The following is a 25,031-nucleotide window of genomic DNA, read 5'->3' as shown; positions in this document are numbered from 1 at the left end:
GACTGTGTAATATGTATTACTGTGTGTGTATTATATGCTGGTGTGCGACTGTGTAATATGTATTACTGTGTGTGTATTATATGCTGGTGTGCGACTTTGTAATATGTATTACTGTGTGTGTATTATATGCTGGTGTGCGACTGCGTGTATTATATGCTGGTGTGCGACTGTGTAATATGTATTACTGTGTGTGTATTATATGCTGGTGTGCGACTTTGTAATATGTATTACTGTGTGTGTATTATATGCTGGTGTGCGACTGCGTGTGATATGTATTACTGTGTGTGTATTATATGCTGGTGTGCGACTGTGTAATATGTATTACTGTGTGTGTATTATATGCTGGTGTGCGACTGCATGTGTATTATATGCTGGTGTGCGACTGCGTGTGATATGTATAACTGTGTGTGTATTATATGCTGGTGTGCGACTGTGTGTGGTATGTATTACTGCGTGTGTATTATATGCTGCTGTGCGACTGTGTGTATTATATGCTGGTGTGCGACTGCGTGTGATATGTATTACTGTGTGTGTATTATATGCTGGTGTACGACTGCATGTATTATATATTACTGTGTGTGTATTATATGCTGGTGTGCGACTGTGTGTGATATGTATTACTGTGTGTGTATTATATGCTGGTGTGCGACTGCGTGTGATATGTATTACTGTGTGTGTATTATATGCTGGTGTGCGACTGCGTGTGATATGTATTACGGTGTGTGTATTATATGCTGGTGTGCGACTGTGTGTGATATGTATTACTGTGTGTGTATTATATGCTGGTGTGCGACTGCGTGTGTATTATATGCTTGTGTGCGACTGCGTGTGTATTATATGCTGGTGTGCGACTGCGTGTGATATGTATTACTGTGTGTGTATTATATGCTGGTGTGCGACTGTGTGTGATATGTATTACTGTGTGTGTATTATATGCTGGTGTGCGACTGTGTGTGGTATGTATTACTGTGTGTGTATTATATGCTGGTGTGCGACTGTGTGGTATGTATTACTGTGTGTGTATTATATGCTGGTGTGCGACTGCGTGTGATATGTATTACTGTGTGTGTATTATATGCTGGTGTGTGACTGCGTGTGTATTATATGCTGGTGTGCGACTGTGTGTGTATTATATGCTGGTGTGCGACTGCGTGTGATATGTATTACTGTGTGTGTGTGTATTATATATTACACTGTGTGTGTGTGTATTATATGCTGGTGTGCGACTGTGTGATATGTATTTCTGTGTGTGCATTATATGCTGGTGTGCGACTGCGTGTGTATTATATGCTGGTGTGCGACTGTGTGTGATATGTATTACTGTGTGTGTGTTATATGCTGGTGTGCGACTGCGTGTGTATTATATGCTGGTGTGCGACTGCGTGTGTATTATATGCTGGTGTGCGACTGTGTGATATGTATTACTGTGTGTGTATTATATGCTGGTGTGCGACTGTGTAATATATATTACTGTGTGTGTATTATATGCTGGTGTGCGACGGTGTGTAATATGTATTACTGTGTGTGTATTATATGCCGATGTGCGACTGTGTGTGATATGTATTACTGTGTGTGTATTATATGCTGGTGTGCGACTGTGTAATATATATTACTGTGTGTGTATTATATGCTGGTGTGCGACGGTGTGTAATATGTATTACTGTGTATTATATGCTGATGTGTGACTGTGTGTAATATATATTACTGTGTGTATTATATGCGGGTGTGTGACTGTGTAATATATTACTGTGTGTGTATTATATGCCGATGTGCGACTGTGTGTGATATGTATTACTGTGTATTATATGCTGATGTGTGACTGTGTGTAATATATATTACTGTGTGTATTATATGCGGGTGTGTGACTGTGTAATATATTACTGTGTGTGTGTGTGTATATTATATGCTGGTGTGCGACTGTGTGTAATATACGAGTGTGTGACTGTGTAATATATATTACTGGGTGTGTAATATATGCTGGTGTGCGACTGTGTAATATGTATTAATGTGTGTGTATTATATACTGATGTGTGACTGTGTGTAATATATATTACTGTGTGTGTGTGTGTATTATATGCTGTGTGTGACTGTGTAATATGTATTACTGTGTGTGTATTATATACTGATGTGCGACTGTGTGTAATATAGATTACTGTGTGTGTATTATATGCTGGTGTGCGACTGTGTAATATAGATTACTGTGTGTGTATTATATGCTGGTGTGCGACTGTGTGTAATATATATTACTGTGTGTGTATTATATGCTGGTGTGTGACTGTGTAATATATATTACTGTGTGTGTATTATATGCTGGTGTGTGACTGTGTGTAATATATATTACTGTGTGTGTATTATATGCTGGTGTGCGACTGTGTGTAATTTATATTACTGTGTGTGTATTATATGCTGGTGTGCGACTGTGTGTAATATATATTACTGTGTGTGTATTATATACTGATGTGTGACTGTGTAATATATATTACTGTGTGTGTGTATTATATGCTGGTGTGCGACTGTGTGTAATATATATTACTCTGTGTGTGTGTATTATATGCTGGTGTGTGACTGTGTAATATATATTACTGTGTGTGTATTATATACTGATGTGCGACTGTGTGTAATATAGATTACTGTGTGTGTATTATATGCTGGTGTGCGACTGTGTAATATAGATTACTGTGTGTGTATTATATGCTGGTGTGCGACTGTGTGTAATATATATTACTGTGTGTGTATTATATGCTGGTGTGTGACTGTGTAATATATATTACTGTGTGTGTGTGTATTATATGCTGGTGTGCGACTGTGTAATATATATTACTGTGTGTGTGTGTGTGTATTATATGCTGTGTGTGACTGTGTAATATATATTACTGTGTGTGTGTGTATTATATGTTGGTGTGCGACTGTGTAATATGTATTACTGTGTGTGTGTATTATATGCTGGTGTGCGAATGTGTGTAATATGTATTACTGTATGAGTTGAAGGGTGGTTATTGCGCTCAACCTGTGGTTTGAGGCGCTGCCAAATAAAGGGGGATTCCCCAGCCCCCTAGGATATAATGAAATACTGTGCAATTTGGCGCTGCCTACCTGAAAGGTAATGCTAGTCAAAAAATTATAGATATATGGAAAGAAAGTGTAAAGAAACGTGTTATTCCTTTAAGAGGTTTATTGGTATACAAGGTAAAATTGTTATACTGCACAATTTTACCTTGTATACCAATAAACCTCTTAAAGGAATAACACGTATCTTTACACTTTCTTTCCATATATCTATAATTATAATATATAATTATAATTATATATCTATAATTTTTTGACTAGCATTACCTTTCAGGTAGGCAGCGCCAAATTGCACAGTATTTTAATATGTATTACTGTGTGTGTATTATATACTGATGTGCGACTGTGTGTATTATATATTACTGTGTGTGTGTATTATATGTGAGTGTGTGACCGTGTGTGATATATATTACTGTGTGTGTATTATATGCTGGTGTGTGACGGTGTGTAATATATATTACTGTGTGTGTATTAAATGCTGGTGTGTGACCGTGTGATATGTATTACTGTGTGTGTGTGTATTATATGCTGGTGTGTGACTGTGTGTAATATGTATTACTGTGTGTGTATTATATACTGATGTGCGACTGTGTAATATATATTACTGTGTGTGTGTGTATTATATGCTGGTGTGCGACTGTATGTAATATGTATTACTGTGTGTGTATCATATGCTGGTGTGCGACTGTGTAATATGTATTACTGTGTGTGTGTATTAAATGCTGGTGTGCGACTGTGTGATATGTATTACTGTGTGTGTATTATATGCGAGTGTGTGACTGTAATATACGAGTGTGCAACTGTATGTAATATGTATTACTGTGTGTGTATTATATGCTGGTGTGCGACTGTGTAATATGTATTACTGTGTGTGTATTATATGCTGGTGTGCGACTAATATGTATTACTGTGTGTGTGTATTATATGCTGGTGTGCAACTGTGTAATATGTATTACTGTGTGTGTATTATATGCGATAGTGTGACTGTGTAATATACGAGTGTGTGACTGTGTGTAATATATATTACTGTGTGTGTGTATTATATGCTGGTGTGTGACTAATATATATTACTGTGTGTGTATTATATGCTGGTGTGCGACTATGTAATATGTATTACTGTGTGTGTGTGTATTATATGCTGGTGTGCGACTCTGGGCGGTATTCAATGAGCCTGATTCGCCAGGTTTTTATGGCGAATTTGTGCTGTTCGGCGAATTTTGGACTAAAATGGTGAATCACCCTATTCAATGACCACATGGCGAATACATTTGAAGGTTTTTTTCGCCATGATTCACCGAGTAGCAATCGCTATTTTTTGATGGAGAAGTGGAATGTGAACTTTTAAAATAAAAAGTGTTTTGTTTTTTACATTTGGTGTCAAAAAATCAGGAATTTTATTCTGAGGAGGGGCATGCTACTTTTATTCATGTGCTGTAAGCACATGAATATATATTTAATTTAAAAAATATATATATTTTTTTTTTGCACAGCAGCCAGCAGGGGGCGCCGGAGCCGAGCATTACATATTCATATATTCACTGCACCCGATCGTTACGATCGGGTATAGTGAATATACGGTCCCCTGCTGGCACCCCCGGGGGGCAGCCTGTGCTGCCTGGCACCCGGGGAGCCCACCTCCCCCCCACAAACGTTCTGGGGCAGGCAGAGAGACTTCCATCTCTCTGCCTACCACCGTCCTCATGCTCCCTGCGGCATTCGCCACAGGAGCTCATATTCGCTGGTCAGGGGCTCGCTGCCCCTGACTCGTTGAATACCGGAGCCGGCGAGGCTCCGGAACGTGGCGAATGTGCAGCGAATCCAAAAAAGGATTCGCTGCACCTCGCAGGTATTCTCATTGAATACCGCCCTCTGTGTAATATGTATTACTGTGTGTGTATTATATGCTGGTGTGCAACTGTGTAATATGTATTACTGTGTGTGTGTGTATTAAATGCTGGTGTGCGACTGTGTGATATGTATTACTGTGTGTGTATTATATGCGAGAGTGTGACTGTGTAATATACGATTGTGTGACTGTGTGTAATATATATTACTGTGTGTGTATTATATGCTGGTGTGTGACTGTAATATATATTACTGTGTGTGTGTGTGTGTATTATATGCTGGTGTGCGACTGTGTGTAATATGTATTACTGTGTGTGTATTATATGCTGGTGTGCGACTGTGTGATATGTATTACTGTGTGTGTATTATATGCTGGTGTGCGACTGTGTAATATGTATTACTGTGTGTGTGTATTATATGCTGGTGTGCAACTGTGTAATATGTATTACTGTGTGTGTATTATATGTGAGTGTGTGACTGTGTAATATACATTACTGAGTGCGTATTATATGTGAGTGTAACTGTGTAATATATATTACTCTGTGTGCGTATTATATGCTAATGTGTGACTGTGTGTAATATATTACTGTGTGTGCGTATTATATGCGAGTGTGCGACAGTCTGTAATATATATTACTGTGTGTGTGAGTGTGTATTATATGTGGGTGTGCCACTGTGTGTAATATATATTACTCTGTGTGCGTATTATATGCTAATGTGTGACTGTGTGTAATATATATTACTGTGTGTGTGTATTATATGCTGGTGTGTGACTGTGTGTAATATATATTACTGTGTGTGTGTATTATATGCGAGTGTGCGACAGTGTGTAATATATATTACTGTGTGTGTGTGTGTATTATATGTGGGTGTGCCACTGTGTGTAATATATATTACTGTGTGTGTATTATATGCGAGTGTGCGACAGTGTGTAATATATATTACTGTGTGTGTGTGTGTATTATATGCGGGTGTGCCACTGTGTGTAATATATATTACTGTGTGTGTATTCTGGCCCTTATTCAGATCTGATCTCAGTACAGATTTGTTCTCAAAATGGGCAAAACCATGTGCACTGCAGGTGGGGCAGATGTAACATGTGCAGAGAGAGTTACATTTGGGTGGGTTGTGCTGAAACTGAAATCTAAATTGCAGTGTAAAAATAATGCAGCCAGTATCTACCCTGCACAGAAACAAAATACAGATGGACTGAGACGCGCGCCTCAGTGTCCATGCAGCGGGGACCCCGGGGATGGCGGGTGGTGGGGGATGGCGGGTGGTGGGGGATGGCGAGTGATGGCATCGCCCGCAAAGAAGAGCCCGGCTCCATCTGTAACTCACCCAAATCTAACACTCTCTGCACAGTAATACATATTACACACAGTCACACACCAGCATATAATACACACACAGTAATATATATTACACACCGTCACACACCAGCATATAATACACACACAGTAATATATAATACACAGTCACACACCAGCATATAATACACACACAGTAATATATATTACACACAGTCACACACCAGCATATAATACACACACAGTAATACATATTACACACCGTCACACACCCGCATATAATACACACACAGTAATACATATTACACACCGTCACACACCCGCATATAATACACACACAGTAATACATATTACACACCGTCACACACCAGCATATAATACACACACAGTAATATATATTACACACCGTCACACACCAGCATATAATACACACACAGTAATACATATTACACACCGTCACACACCCGCATATAATACACACACAGTAATACATATTACACACCGTCACACACCAGCATATAATACACACACAGTAATATATAATACACAGTCACACACCAGCATATAATACACACACAGTAATACATATTACACACCGTCACACACCCGCATATAATACACACACAGTAATACATATTACACACCGTCACACACCCGCATATAATACACACACAGTAATACATATTACACACCGTCACACACCAGCATATAATACACACACAGTAATATATAATACACAGTCACACACCAGCATATAATACACACACAGTAATATATATTACACACAGTCACACACCAGCATATAATACACACACAGTAATACATATTACACACCGTCACACACCCGCATATAATACACACACAGTAATACATATTACACACCGTCACACACCCGCATATAATACACACACAGTAATACATATTACACACCAGCATATAATACACACACAGTAATATATATTACACACAGTCACACACCAGCATATAATACACACACAGTAATACATATTACACACCGTCACACACCCGCATATAATACACACACAGTAATACATATTACACACCGTCACACACCCGCATATAATACACACACAGTAATATATATTACACACCGTCACACACCAGCATATAATACACACACAGTAATACATATTACACACCGTCACACACCAGCATATAATACACACACAGTAATATATATTACACACCGTCACACACCAGCATATAATACACACACAGTAATACATATTACACACCGTCACACACCAGCATATAATACACACACAGTAATATATTACACACCGTCACACACCAGCATATAATACACACACAGTAATATATATTACACACCGTCACACACCAGCATATAATACACACACAGTAATATATATTACACACCGTCACACACCAGCATATAATACACACACAGTAATATATATTACACACCGTCACACACCAGCATATAATACACACACAGTAATATATATTACACACAGTCACACACCAGCATATAATACACACACAGTAATATATTACACACAGTCACACACCAGCATATAATACACACACAGTAATACATATTACACACCGTCACACACCAGCATATAATACACACACAGTAATATATATTACACACAGTCACACACCAGCATATAATACACACACAGTAATATATTACACACAGTCACACACCAGCATATAATACACACACAGTAATACATATTACACACCGTCACACACCAGCATATAATACACACACAGTAATACATATTACACACCGTCACACACCAGCATATAATACACACACAGTAATATATATTACACACAGTCACACACCAGCATATAATACACACACAGTAATATATATTACACACCGTCACACACCAGCATATAATACACACACAGTAATATATATTACACACAGTCACACACCAGCATATAATACACACACAGTAATATATTACACACAGTCACACACCAGCATATAATACACACACAGTAATACATATTACACACCGTCACACACCAGCATATAATACACACACAGTAATATATATTACACACAGTCACACACCAGCATATAATACACACACAGTAATATATTACACACAGTCACACACCAGCATATAATACACACACAGTAATACATATTACACACCAGCATATAATACACACACAGTAATATATATTACACACCGTCACACACCAGCATATAATACACACACAGTAATACATATTACACACCGTCACACACCAGCATATAATACACACACAGTAATATATATTACACACAGTCACACACCAGCATATAATACACACACAGTAATATATTACACACAGTCACACACCAGCATATAATACACACACAGTAATACATATTACACACCAGCATATAATACACACACAGTAATATATATTACACACCGTCACACACCAGCATATAATACACACAGTAATATATAATACACAGTCACACACCAGCATATAATACACACACAGTAATATATAATACACAGTCACACATCAGTATATAATACACACAGTAATATATATTACACACTGTCGCACATTAGCATATAATACACACACAGTAATATATATTACACACCGTCACACACCAGCATATAATACACACACAGTAATATATATTACACACCGTCACACACCAGCATATAATACACACACAGTAATACATATTACACACAGTCACACACGAGCATATAATACACACACACACACACACACAGTAATATATATTACACACAGTCACACACCAGCATATAATACACACACAGTAATATATATTACACACCGTCACACACCAGCATATAATACACACACAGTAATACATATTACACACCGTCACACACCAGCATATAATACACACACAGTAATATATTACACACCGTCACACACCAGCATATAATACACACACAGTAATATATATTACACACCGTCACACACCAGCATATAATACACACACAGTAATATATATTACACACAGTCACACACCAGCATATAATACACACACAGTAATATATATTACACACCGTCACACACCAGCATATAATACACACAGTAATATATAATACACAGTCACACACCAGCATATAATACACACACAGTAATATATATTACACAGTCGCACACCAGCATGTAATACACACAAAAGGTTCAAAAGATACCACACAAGTGCGCAATTAAACAAAGTGCAGCCACATGTAAAAAACACCAAAGAGGGTAAACATCCAATTATACCCCAAAATGATAGACCAGTGACAACAATAGGTGTAAATACTAGGGCGCACAGTGTAACCTTTCAACAATAATAATAAATTAAACAATATCACCGTAATGGATTTGATGATCAGGAATGATATTGTATTAACAGGATTCAACACCTGAAACGATAGCCTCCTATTCACACAACATATGTGACATAGGGGCAAAATAGATAGAAGAGAAATAGTGCAGATTATCTTTGATATAAAAGGTTTTAATAACAGTCCACACTTACAAGGGTAGACGTTTTGTAAAGCATAAAAGATATCCCCACAAGGCAAAACAGCTGGGCACAGGATAGATTAGGCAGGCTGAAATGGGATCCCACATACAAGTCCGGAACAAGCAGATGGAGTCCCAAGAGTCACTACCACGATGTCCACGGCTGCAGGCTTGCTTCTCAGGCGGGGGTATCGGTAACACTCAACGCGTTTCGATAAGTCCTTCGTCAGGAGTGTATAATAAACATGTCCCAGAGTCCAGTTTTTATAGTGAGTGGCGATTAACGCCATCAGCGTCACGGCGTTTAGCCGGCGGATGTCCGGGTTTCAGGTGCCGGAAGTAAGATGGCCGTGCGTTCCACGGCTTAATCATTTGGAACGCAAATACGTAATTTCAGACGGCAGATACCTTTTTCTTTAAAGACACAGGCTAATTGAGAGAATTCTCCAATTATGTGACTGCACGGCAATCTTACTTCAGCGCACTGCATACAAATACATAAATACATTTAAAAAATACAATAAAAAAGACATTAAAAAATCTGCACTAAAAACTAAGAATGATCTGCAAAAGATAAAACAAATATCAATATACAGTGTAAACATTTCATATACAATACATATCAATAAATAGGTAGAAAAAAGAGCGAGCAGAATAAAAGAGAAAAGTGAGGGGGTTTTTTTTGGATAAACAAGTTTTAAGTCAAAAAAGGTTTGAGCTCAAAATCCCCGTTGAGACCCTGTGGAACCAGGGTTCTCAAACGGTGGATCCATCTCATCTCAGTTCTTGACAGCTTGTTCTCCAAATCATTTGAACGCCAATTAGTTGCAACATGTTCAATTCCCCAAAAATTTATTAGCTTACACTGATTGGAGTCATGATGATTTTTAAAATGGGCAGATAGAGTGTGTGTAGTTACACCTTTTTTAATATTATAAATATGCTCTGCGAGCCTTACTTTCAATTGTCGGGATGTCTTACCGACATAAGCTAGGCCACATTCGCATTGCAGGACATATATAACATTTTTCGTATGACAAGTTATAAATTGATTAATCTTATAACTCTTGGTGTTATTAATGCTAAATTCAGTCATTTTTCTAGACTTGCATTTGACTGTTTTGCACATTTGACACGTGCCACACCTGTGAAAACCATTTGTTCTAGTACTTTTTCGTGTCGCTATTTCAGATGAACTTTTTACTAGATGGTTGCGTAATGAGGGTGCTCTCCTATAAATAAATTTTGGCATTTCTGGCAGTGATCCACCAATAATAGGGTCCCTCAATAAAAGTTTCCAATTATTTTTAAAAACATGTTCAATCTCTTTATGTCTAGAGTTATATTGGCTTACAAAAGCCCACTTAAATTTATCATCCTGCTCCATTTCTTTCTCTTTAATTTTCAATAAATCTGATCTCTCAATGTTGTTTATTCTCGACCTTGATTTTTGTAGAGATTCATAGGAGTAACCTTTTATAGCTAAACGTTCTGTAACATCATCCAATTGGACATTGCATATTGATTCATCTGTACAGTTACGTTTAATACGAGTGAACTGGCCAAATGGGATACCATTTAGCCAGTTGTGATGATGCTCACTCGTTATATCTATGTAGCTATTAGAATCAGTTACTTTCCGATAAGTTTTTGTCTTCAAAATGTTGTCTTCTATATATATAGATAAATCAAGAAAGGATATTGAAGACTGACTATAAGTATAACTCAAATTAATTGAAAAAGAATTTGTATTTAAATTAATCCCAAAAGAATCTAAATCAGAAGTGCTCCCCCGCCAAATGAAAAAAATATCATCAATGAAACGATGCCAGGTCACCAGGCTCGTCCCCAGCTCGCCACCCGACCACACAGCATGCTCCTCCCAGTAGGCCATAAAAAGATTGGCATAGCTGGGGGCGAACCTGGTGCCCATGGCCGTTCCCACACACTGCAAAAAATAATCACCCTCGTGAAAAAAGTAATTGTTTGTCAAAATAAATAGAATTCCCTCCAAAATGAATTCCTTTAATAATTCATCATAATCGGTCATATTTAGGAAAAAGGATACTGCTTCTAACCCCTTTTCGTTGGTTATCACTGTATACAAAGTACTAACATCAGCAGTCCCTAAGATAAAATTCTCTTCCCAGATAATATTAGACAATTTTCTCAAGATGTCACCCGTGTCTTTTAAATAAGCTCGAGTTTTTTGGACAAGGGGTTGGAGGAAGTGGTCAATCATTGCTGACAAATTGCTCGTTATACTATTACAGCCCGAAATTATGGGGCGTCCAGGGGGATTTAAAGGGTCCTTGTGGACTTTCGGAAGAACATAAATACATGGTGTAGATGGATTTTGAATGTTTAAAAAGCTATGTTCTTTTTCGGTAATAATTTTGTTGGTCAATGCTTTATTAGTTAATTCCAACAAGGCCTTTTTAATTTTTATAGCGGGGTCAGTCTTTAATTTTTTATAAGTATTACCTGATGTTAGTTGTTTATTAATTTCATTCAAGTAAGAGTCACGGGTCATCACCACGACCCCTCCCCCTTTATCAGCGGGTTTTATGACCAGGGACGTATCGTCCTTTAGCACTTTCAAAGCCTGATACTCTTTTTTGTTTAAATTCATTTTCTTTTTACTTTTTTTCTCTAAGATCTTTTCAATCTCCTCGCAAACAACTTTATTAAAACAATCCAGAAATGGACCTCTACAGTAAGTAGGGTTAAAGGTAGAAGTAGGTTTGAATTTGGATCTTTCATTAGGAGTCGTTTCATCTTCAACAGATTGTACTGGATTCTCATCTGCGTTCTTTTTAAAAAAACGCTTTAATGCCAGTTTTCGAATATATTTCTGGACATCCAGAAATATATCGAAGGAGTTGGGTTGGAATGATGGGGCAAATTTTAAACCCTTGGTGAGGATACTTTTTTCCTCATCACTAAGATCTCTATCTGTTAAATTGAAGATTTTTCCTTTATTTTGTTCCTCAGTGTCTAGTGGTTTAGGGTTTTTTAATTTTTTCTTTTTCTTTTTTGATCTATTCTTTATTTGCCCACCTCTCTTACCTCTTCTAGTTCTAGATTTACTCAAAATCGGTCCCTCCGGGGTGTCCAATGATCCCGGGATAAAAAAGAATTATCCCTTTGTGTTTTCTCATTATTGAGTTCATCAAGGTTGCTATATCTATTATACATGGTAATAGGGGGTCGGTTAATCCTTGAATCAGGGAATCTATTTCTTTGTGTATTTTGATTGCCATTATCAATCCAATTTGGAGTATTTTGATAGTTTTGGTATCCAAATCTTCTATTTGGTTTATACCCAGTATTGATATTTTGAGGTCTAAATTTTCTAAAAGGGGTGTTTCTGGGAGTATTCCCTTGTAATTCAAAGGATCTCTCATAATGGTTAACATTGCGATTAATCCTTATTTTTTGTTGTTGTTGCATAGGGTTCCCACCTTTTTTCCTCCAAGCAGGTTCTCTAGGTTTGGGTTTTAATGAAATATTTTCACTAATAGATTCAGATGGTATTATAGGAGGCTTGGTTAGATCTCTCTGGTATTTTTTATGTTTTTTCTCTTTTAATTCCTTATTGCTTTTAGAAATCTTTTGTAAAAGAGATTTTTCATAATAACCAAAGTCATCAGATGCCTGAAATGGACGTAACATTGTATGCATTACAGATATATCCTCATTCAATTTTTTTAACAAATTAGTTCGATTTTTTATAATAAGGACCATCAAGGCATTAGAGCAATCATCTAAAATCATTCCCCATTCCCTCTTGAAATCCGCTTCCGCAGAATCAAAAGAGGGTGGTTTGATGATTTTTAAGCCCTTTGGGATAACCTTGGTAGTAAGATAATGTTCAAGGGTGGCAATTTCCCAAACCATTTTATTTTCCTTTAACATAAGGATTTCTAGTTTTAGGAAAGCAGATCCCAAATCATTGTCCTCAACTATGTCTACGGGTTCCCCCGACAAAGAGAAGGTGTTTTTAATGATCTGGTCTCTGCTCTCTTTGTATGTGAACATGGTTGCAGCACTTATGACAGGTACAAGGATGTAAAGATAGATACAAAAGGTTCAAAAGATACCACACAAGTGCGCAATTAAACAAAGTGCAGCCACATGTAAAAAACACCAAAGAGGGTAAACATCCAATTATACCCCAAAATGATAGACCAGTGACAACAATAGGTGGACTCTGGACTCTGGGACATGTTTATTATACACTCCTGACGAAGGACTTATCGAAACGCGTTGAGTGTTACCGATACCCCCGCCTGAGAAGCAAGCCTGCAGCCGTGGACATCGTGGTAGTGACTCTTGGGACTCCATCTGCTTGTTCCGGACTTGTATGTGGGATCCCATTTCAGCCTGCCTAATCTATCCTGTGCCCAGCTGTTTTGCCTTGTGGGGATATCTTTTATGCTTTACAAAACGTCTACCCTTGTAAGTGTGGACTGTTATTAAAACCTTTTATATCAAAGATAATCTGCACTATTTCTCTTCTATCTATTTTGCCCCTATGTCACATATGTTGTGTGAATAGGAGGCTATCGTTTCAGGTGTTGAATCCTGTTAATACAATATCATTCCTGATCATCAAATCCATTACGGTGATATTGTTTAATTTATTATTATTGTTGAAAGGTTACACTGTGCGCCCTAGTATTTACACCTATTGTTGTCACTGGTCTATCATTTTGGGGTATAATTGGATGTTTACCCTCTTTGGTGTTTTTTACATGTGGCTGCACTTTGTTTAATTGCGCACTTGTGTGGTATCTTTTGAACCTTTTGTATCTATCTTTACATCCTTGTACCTGTCATAAGTGCTGCAACCATGTTCACATACAAAGAGAGCAGAGACCAGATCATTAAAAACACCTTCTCTTTGTCGGGGGAACCCGTAGACATAGTTGAGGACAATGATTTGGGATCTGCTTTCCTAAAACTAGAAATCCTTATGTTAAAGGAAAATAAAATGGTTTGGGAAATTGCCACCCTTGAACATTATCTTACTACCAAGGTTATCCCAAAGGGCTTAAAAATCATCAAACCACCCTCTTTTGATTCTGCGGAAGCGGATTTCAAGAGGGAATGGGGAATGATTTTAGATGATTGCTCTAATGCCTTGATGGTCCTTATTATAAAAAATCGAACTAATTTGTTTAAAAAAATTGAATGAGGATATATCTGTAATGCATACAATGTTACGTCCATTTCAGGCATCTGATGACTTTGGTTATTATGAAAAATCTCTTTTACAAAAAATCTCTTTTACAAAAGATTTCTAAAAGCAATAAGGAATTAAAAGAGAAAAAACATAAAAAATACCAGAGAGATCTAACCAAGCCTCCTATAATACCATCTGAATCTATTAGTGAAAATATTTCATTAAAACCCAAACCTAGAGAACCTGCTTGGAGGAAAAAAGGTGGGAACCCTATGCAACAACAACAAAAAATAAGGATTAATCGCAATGTTAACCATTATGAGAGATCCTTTGAATTACAAGGGAATACTCCCAGAAACACCCCTTTTAGAAAATTTAGACCTCAAAATATCAATACTGGGTATAAACCAAATAGAAGATTTGGATACCAAAACTATCAAAATACTCCAAATTGGATTGATAATGGCAATCAAAATACACAAAGAAATAGATTCCCTGATTCAAGGATTAACCGACCCCCTATTACCATGTATAATAGATATAGCAACCTTGATGAACTCAATAATGAGAAAACACAAAGGGATAATTCTTTTTTATCCCGGGATCATTGGACACCCCGGAGGGACCGATTTTGAGTAAATCTAGAACTAGAAGAGGTAAGAGAGGTGGGCAAATAAAGAATAGATCAAAAAAGAAAAAGAAAAAATTAAAAAACCCTAAACCACTAGACACTGAGGAACAAAATAAAGGAAAAATCTTCAATTTAACAGATAGAGATCTTAGTGATGAGGAAAAAAGTATCCTCACCAAGGGTTTAAAATTTGCCCCATCATTCCAACCCAACTCCTTCGATATATTTCTGGATGTCCAGAAATATATTCGAAAACTGGCATTAAAGCGTTTTTTTAAAAAGAACGCAGATGAGAATCCAGTACAATCTGTTGAAGATGAAACGACTCCTAATGAAAGATCCAAATTCAAACCTACTTCTACCTTTAACCCTACTTACTGTAGAGGTCCATTTCTGGATTGTTTTAATAAAGTTGTTTGCGAGGAGATTGAAAAGATCTTAGAGAAAAAAAGTAAAAAGAAAATGAATTTAAACAAAAAAGAGTATCAGGCTTTGAAAGTGCTAAAGGACGATACGTCCCTGGTCATAAAACCCGCTGATAAAGGGGGAGGGGTCGTGGTGATGACCCGTGACTCTTACTTGAATGAAATTAATAAACAACTAACATCAGGTAATACTTATAAAAAATTAAAGACTGACCCCGCTATAAAAATTAAAAAGGCCTTGTTGGAATTAACTAATAAAGCATTGACCAACAAAATTATTACCGAAAAAGAACATAGCTTTTTAAACATTCAAAATCCATCTACACCATGTATTTATGTTCTTCCGAAAGTCCACAAGGACCCTTTAAATCCCCCTGGACGCCCCATAATTTCGGGCTGTAATAGTATAACGAGCAATTTGTCAGCAATGATTGACCACTTCCTCCAACCCCTTGTCCAAAAAACTCGAGCTTATTTAAAAGACACGGGTGACATCTTGAGAAAATTGTCTAATATTATCTGGGAAGAGAATTTTATCTTAGGGACTGCTGATGTTAGTACTTTGTATACAGTGATAACCAACGAAAAGGGGTTAGAAGCAGTATCCTTTTTCCTAAATATGACCGATTATGATGAATTATTAAAGGAATTCATTTTGGAGGGAATTCTATTTATTTTGACAAACAATTACTTTTTTCACGAGGGTGATTATTTTTTGCAGTGTGTGGGAACGGCCATGGGCACCAGGTTCGCCCCCAGCTATGCCAATCTTTTTATGGCCTACTGGGAGGAGCATGCTGTGTGGTCGGGTGGCGAGCTGGGGACGAGCCTGGTGACCTGGCATCGTTTCATTGATGATATTTTTTTCATTTGGCGGGGGAGCACTTCTGATTTAGATTCTTTTGGGATTAATTTAAATACAAATTCTTTTTCAATTAATTTGAGTTATACTTATAGTCAGTCTTCAATATCCTTTCTTGATTTATCTATATATATAGAAGACAACATTTTGAAGACAAAAACTTATCGGAAAGTAACTGATTCTAATAGCTACATAGATATAACGAGTGAGCATCATCACAACTGGCTAAATGGTATCCCATTTGGCCAGTTCACTCGTATTAAACGTAACTGTACAGATGAATCAATATGCAATGTCCAATTGGATGATGTTACAGAACGTTTAGCTATAAAAGGTTACTCCTATGAATCTCTACAAAAATCAAGGTCGAGAATAAACAACATTGAGAGATCAGATTTATTGAAAATTAAAGAGAAAGAAATGGAGCAGGATGATAAATTTAAGTGGGCTTTTGTAAGCCAATATAACTCTAGACATAAAGAGATTGAACATGTTTTTAAAAATAATTGGAAACTTTTATTGAGGGACCCTATTATTGGTGGATCACTGCCAGAAATGCCAAAATTTATTTATAGGAGAGCACCCTCATTACGCAACCATCTAGTAAAAAGTTCATCTGAAATAGCGACACGAAAAAGTACTAGAACAAATGGTTTTCACAGGTGTGGCACGTGTCAAATGTGCAAAACAGTCAAATGCAAGTCTAGAAAAATGACTGAATTTAGCATTAATAACACCAAGAGTTATAAGATTAATCAATTTATAACTTGTCATACGAAAAATGTTATATATGTCCTGCAATGCGAATGTGGCCTAGCTTATGTCGGTAAGACATCCCGACAATTGAAAGTAAGGCTCGCAGAGCATATTTATAATATTAAAAAAGGTGTAACTACACACACTCTATCTGCCCATTTTAAAAATCATCATGACTCCAATCAGTGTAAGCTAATAAATTTTTGGGGAATTGAACATGTTGCAACTAATTGGCGTTCAAATGATTTGGAGAACAAGCTGTCAAGAACTGAGATGAGATGGATCCACCGTTTGAGAACCCTGGTTCCACAGGGTCTCAACGGGGATTTTGAGCTCAAACCTTTTTTGACTTAAAACTTGTTTATCCAAAAAAAACCCCCTCACTTTTCTCTTTTATTCTGCTCGCTCTTTTTTCTACCTATTTATTGATATGTATTGTATATGAAATGTTTACACTGTATATTGATATTTGTTTTATCTTTTGCAGATCATTCTTAGTTTTTAGTGCAGATTTTTTAATGTCTTTTTTATTGTATTTTTTAAATGTATTTATGTATTTGTATGCAGTGCGCTGAAGTAAGATTGCCGTGCAGTCACATAATTGGAGAATTCTCTCAATTAGCCTGTGTCTTTAAAGAAAAAGGTATCTGCCGTCTGAAATTACGTATTTGCGTTCCAAATGATTAAGCCGTGGAACGCACGGCCATCTTACTTCCGGCACCTGAAACCCGGACATCCGCCGGCTAAACGCCGTGACGCTGATGGCGTTAATCGCCACTCACTATAAAAACTGGACTCTGGGACATGTTTATTATACACTCCTGACGAAGGACTTATCGAAACGCGTTGAGTGTTACCGATACCCCCGCCTGAGAAGCAAGCCTGCAGCCGTGGACATCGTGGTAGTGACTCTTGGGACTCCATCTGCTTGTTCCGGACTTGTATGTGGGATCCCATTTCAGCCTGCCTAATCTATCCTGTGCCCAGCTGTTTTGCCTTGTGGGGATATCTTTTATGCTTTACAAAACGTCTACCCTTGTAAGTGTGGACTGTTATTAAAACCTTTTATATCAAAGATAATCTGCACTATTTCTCTTCTATCTATTTTGCCCCTATGTCACATATGTTGTGTGAATAGGAGGCTATCGTTTCAGGTGTTGAATCCTGTTAATACAATATCATTCCTGATCATCAAATCCATTACGGTGATATTGTTTAATTTATTATTATTGTTGAAAGGTTACACTGTGCGCCCTAGTATTTACACCTATTGTTGTCACTGATGTAATACACACACACAGAGTAATATATATTACACACAGTCACACACCAGCATATAATACACACACACAGTAATATATATTACACACCGTCACACACCAGCATATAATACACACACAGTAATACATATTACACACCGTCACACACCAGCATATAATACACACACAGTAATACATATTACACACAGTCACACACCAGCATATAATACACACACAGTAATACATATTACACACCGTCACACACCAGCATATAATACACACACAGTAATATATATTACACACAGTCACACACCAGCATATAATACACACACAGTAATATATATTACACACCGTCACACACCAGCATATAATACACACACAGTAATACATATTACACACCGTCACACACCAGCATATAATACACACACAGTAATATATATTACACACAGTCACACACCAGCATATAATACACACACAGTAATACATATTACACACCGTCACACACCAGCATATAATACACACACAGTAATACATATTACACACCGTCACACACCAGCATATAATACACACACAGTAATATATATTACACACAGTCACACACCAGCATATAATACACACACAGTAATACATATTACACACCGTCACACACCAGCATATAATACACACACAGTAATATATATTACACACCGTCACACACCAGCATATAATACACACACACAGTAATATATATTACACACAGTCACACACCAGCATATAATACACACACAGTAATACATATTACACACCGTCACACACCAGCATATAATACACACACAGTAATATATAATACACAGTCACACACCAGCATATAATACACACACAGTAATATATATTACACACAGTCACACACCAGCATATAATACACACACAGTAATATATAATACACAGTCACACACTCACATATAATACACACACAGTAATATATATTACACAGTCGCACACCAGCATATAATACACACAGTAATATATAATACACAGTCACACACTCACATATAACACACACACAGTAATATATAATACACAGTCACACACCAGCATATAATACACACACAGTAATATATAATACACAGTCACACACTCACATATAATACACACACAGTAATATATATTACACACCGTCACACACCAGCATATAATACACACAGTAATACATATTACACACCGTCACACACCAGCATATAATACACACACAGTAATACATATTACACACCGTCACACACCAGCATATAATACACACACAGTAATACATATTACACACCGTCACACACCAGCATACAATACACACACAGTAATATATATTACACACAGTCACACACCAGCATATAATACACACACAGTAATATATATTACACACCGTCACACACCAGCATATAATACACACACAGTAATACATATCACACACCAGCATATAATACACACACAGTAATATATAATACACAGTCACACACCAGCATATAATACACACACAGTAATATATATTACACACCAGCATATAATACACACAGTAATACATATTACACACCGTCACACACCAGCATATAATACACACACAGTAATACATATTACACAGTCACACACCAGCATATAATACACACACAGTAATATATATTACATACCGTCACACACCAGCATATAATACACACACAGTAATACATATCACACAGTCGCACACCAGCATATAATACACACACAGTAATACATATTACACACCGTCACACACCAGCATATAATACACACACAGTAATACATATTACACACCGTCACACACCAGCATATAAAACACACACAGTAATACATATTACACACCGTCACACACCAGCATATAATACACACACAGTAATACATATTACACAGTCACACACCAGCATATAATACACACACAGTAATACATATTACACACCGTCACACACCAGCATATAATACACACACAGTAATACATATCACACAGTCGCACACCAGCATATAATACACACACAGTAATATATATTACACACAGTCACACACCAGCATATAATACACACACAGTAATATATATTACACAGTCACACACTCACATATAATACACACACAGTAATATATATTACACACCGTCACACACCAGCATATAATACACACAGTAATACATATTACACACCGTCACACACCAGCATATAATACACACACAGTAATACATATTACACACCGTCACACACCAGCATATAATACACACACAGTAATATATATTACATACCGTCACACACCAGCATATAATACACACACAGTAATATATATTACATACCGTCACACACCAGCATATAATACACACACAGTAATATATATTACATACCGTCACACACCAGCATATAATACACACACAGTAATACATATTACACAGTCACACACCAGCATATAATACACACACAGTAATATATATTACATACCGTCACACACCAGCATATAATACACACACAGTAATATATATTACATACCGTCACACACCAGCATATAATACACACACAGTAATACATATTACATACCGTCACACACCAGCATATAATACACACACAGTAATACATATTACATACCGTCACACACCAGCATATAATACACACACAGTAATACATATTACACACCAGCATATAATACACACAGTAATACACATTACACACCGTCACACACCAGCATATAACACACACACAGTAATATATAATACACAGTCACACACCAGCATATAATACACACACAGTAATATATATTACACACCGTCACACACCAGCATATAATACACACAGTAATATATATTACACAGTCACACACCAGCATATAATACACACACAGTAATCTATATTACACACAGTCACACACCAGCATATAATACACAGTAATACATATTACACACCGTCACACACCAGCATATAATACACACAGTAATATATATTACACAGTCACACACCAGCATATAATACACACACAGTAATATATAATACACAGTCACACACTCACATATAATACACACACAGTAATATATATTACACAGTCACACACCAGCATATAATACACACACAGTAATATATATTACACAGTCACACACCAGCATATAATACACACACAGTAATATATATTACACAGTCACACACTCACATATAATACACACACAGTAATACATATTACACACCGTCACACACCAGCATATAATACACACAGTAATATATATTACACAGTCACACACCAGCATATAATACACACACAGTAATATATAATACACAGTCACACACTCACATATAATACACACACAGTAATATATATTACACAGTCACACACCAGCATATAATACACACACAGTAATATATATTACACAGTCACACACTCACATATAATACACACAGTAATACATATTACACACAGTCACACACCAGCATATAATACACACACAGTAATACATATTACACACAGTCACACACCAGCATATAATACACACAGTAATATATAATACACAGTCACACACTCACATATAATACACACACAGTAATACATATTACACACAGTCACACACCAGCATATAATACACACAGTAATATATAATACACAGTCACACACTCACATATAATACACACAGTAATACATATTATACACAGTCACACACCAGCATATAATACACACAGTAATATATAATACACAGTCACACACTCACATATAATACACACAGTAATACATATTACACACAGTCACACACCAGCATATAATACACACAGTAATATATAATACACAGTCACACACCAGCATATAATACACACAGTAATATATAATACACAGTCACACACTCACATATAATACACACAGTAATACATATTACACACAGTCACACACCAGCATATAATACACACAGTAATATATAATACACAGTCACACACCAGCATATAATACACACACAGTAATATATATTACACAGTCACACACCAGCATATAATACACACAGTAATATATAATACACAGTCACACACCAGCATATAATACACACACAGTAATATATAATACACAGTCACACACTCACATATAATACACACACAGTAATATATATTACACACCGTCACACACCAGCATATAATACACACACAGTAATATATAATACACAGTCACACACCAGCATACAATACACACACAGTAATATATAATACACACAGTCACACACCAGCATATAATACACACACAGTAATATATATTACACAGTCACACACCAGCATATAATACACACAGTAATATATAATGCACAGTCACACACCAGCATATAATACACACACAGTAATATATATTACACACCGTCACACACCAGCATATAATACACACACAGTAATACATATTACACACCGTCACACACCAGCATATAATACACACACAGTAATATATAATACACAGTCACACACCAGCATATAATACACACACAGTAATATATAATACACAGTCACACACCAGCATATAATACACACACAGTAATATATAATACACAGTCACACACCAGCATATAATACACACACAGTAATAAATATTACACACCGTCACACACCAGCATATAACACACACACAGTAATACATATTACACACCGTCACACACCAGCATATAATACACACACAGTAATACATATTACACACCGTCACACACCAGCATATAATACACACACAGTAATACATATTACACACCGTCACACACCAGCATATAATACACACACAGTAATATATAATACACAGTCACACACCAGCATATTATACACACACAGTAATATATATTACACACCGTCACACACCAGCATATAATACACACAGTAATACATATTACACACCGTCACACACCAGCATATAATACACACAGTAATATATATTACACAGTCACACACCAGCATATAATACACACACAGTAATATATATTACACACCGTCACACACCAGCATATAATACACACAGTAATACATATTACACACCGTCACACACCAGCATATAATACACACAGTAATATATATTACACACCGTCACACAGCAGCATATAATACACACAGTAATACATATTACACACCGTCACACACCAGCATATAATACACACACAGTAATATATAATACACAGTCACACACTCACATATAATACACACACACACAGTAATATTTATCACACAGTCACACACTTGCATATAATACACACACAGTAATATATATTACACAGTCACACACCAGCATATAATACACACACACACACAGTAATATATATTACACAGTCACACACTCGCATATAATACACACACACAGTAATATATAATACAGTCACACACTCGCATATAATACACACACAGTAATACATATTACACACCGTCACACACCAGCATATAATACACACACAGTAATATATAATACACAGTCACACTCACATATAATACACACACAGTAATATATAATACACAGTCACACACTCACATATAATACACACACAGTAATATATATTACACACCGTCACACACCAGCATATAATACACACACAGTAATATATAATACACAGTCGCACACTCACATATAATACACACACAGTAATATATAATACAGTCACACACTCACATATAATACACACACAGTAATATATATTACAGTCACACACTCACATATAATACACACACAGTAATATATATTACACAGTCACACACTCACATATAATACACACACAGTAATATATAATACACAGTCACACACTCACATATAATACACACACAGTAATATATAATACACAGTCACACACTCACATATAATACACACACAGTAATATATAATACACAGTCACACACTCACATATAATACACACACAGTAATATATATTACACAGTCACACACTCACATATAATACACACACAGTAATATATAATACACAGTCACACACTCACATATAATACACACACAGTAATATATATTACACACCGTCACACACGAGCATATAATACACACACAGTAATATATAATACACAGTCACACACCAGCATATAATACACACACAGTAATATTTATTACACACACACAGTAATATATATTACACACACACACAGTAATACATATTACACACCGTCACACACCAGCATATAATACACACACAGTAATATATAATACACAGTCACACACTCACATATAATACACACACA

At 36.4% G+C, this 25,031-nt stretch overlaps 1 protein-coding gene across 1 annotated transcript in view; it reads right to left on the bottom strand.

The window, feature by feature from the left end:
- The window catches only part of VPS28 (VPS28 subunit of ESCRT-I), a 104,973-nt gene that overhangs the window by 18,671 nt on the left and 61,271 nt on the right, over nt 1-25,031 (bottom strand). The window lies entirely within an intron of this gene.

The sequence above is a fragment of the Crinia signifera genome, chromosome 2, assembly GCF_055691185.1.
Source record: "Crinia signifera chromosome 2, ASM5569118v1, whole genome shotgun sequence".
In the NCBI taxonomy this organism is placed as follows: Eukaryota; Metazoa; Chordata; class Amphibia; order Anura; family Myobatrachidae; genus Crinia; species Crinia signifera.
Note: the sequence above shows the minus strand (reverse complement) of the source record. Positions and strands in the feature narration are given on the sequence as shown.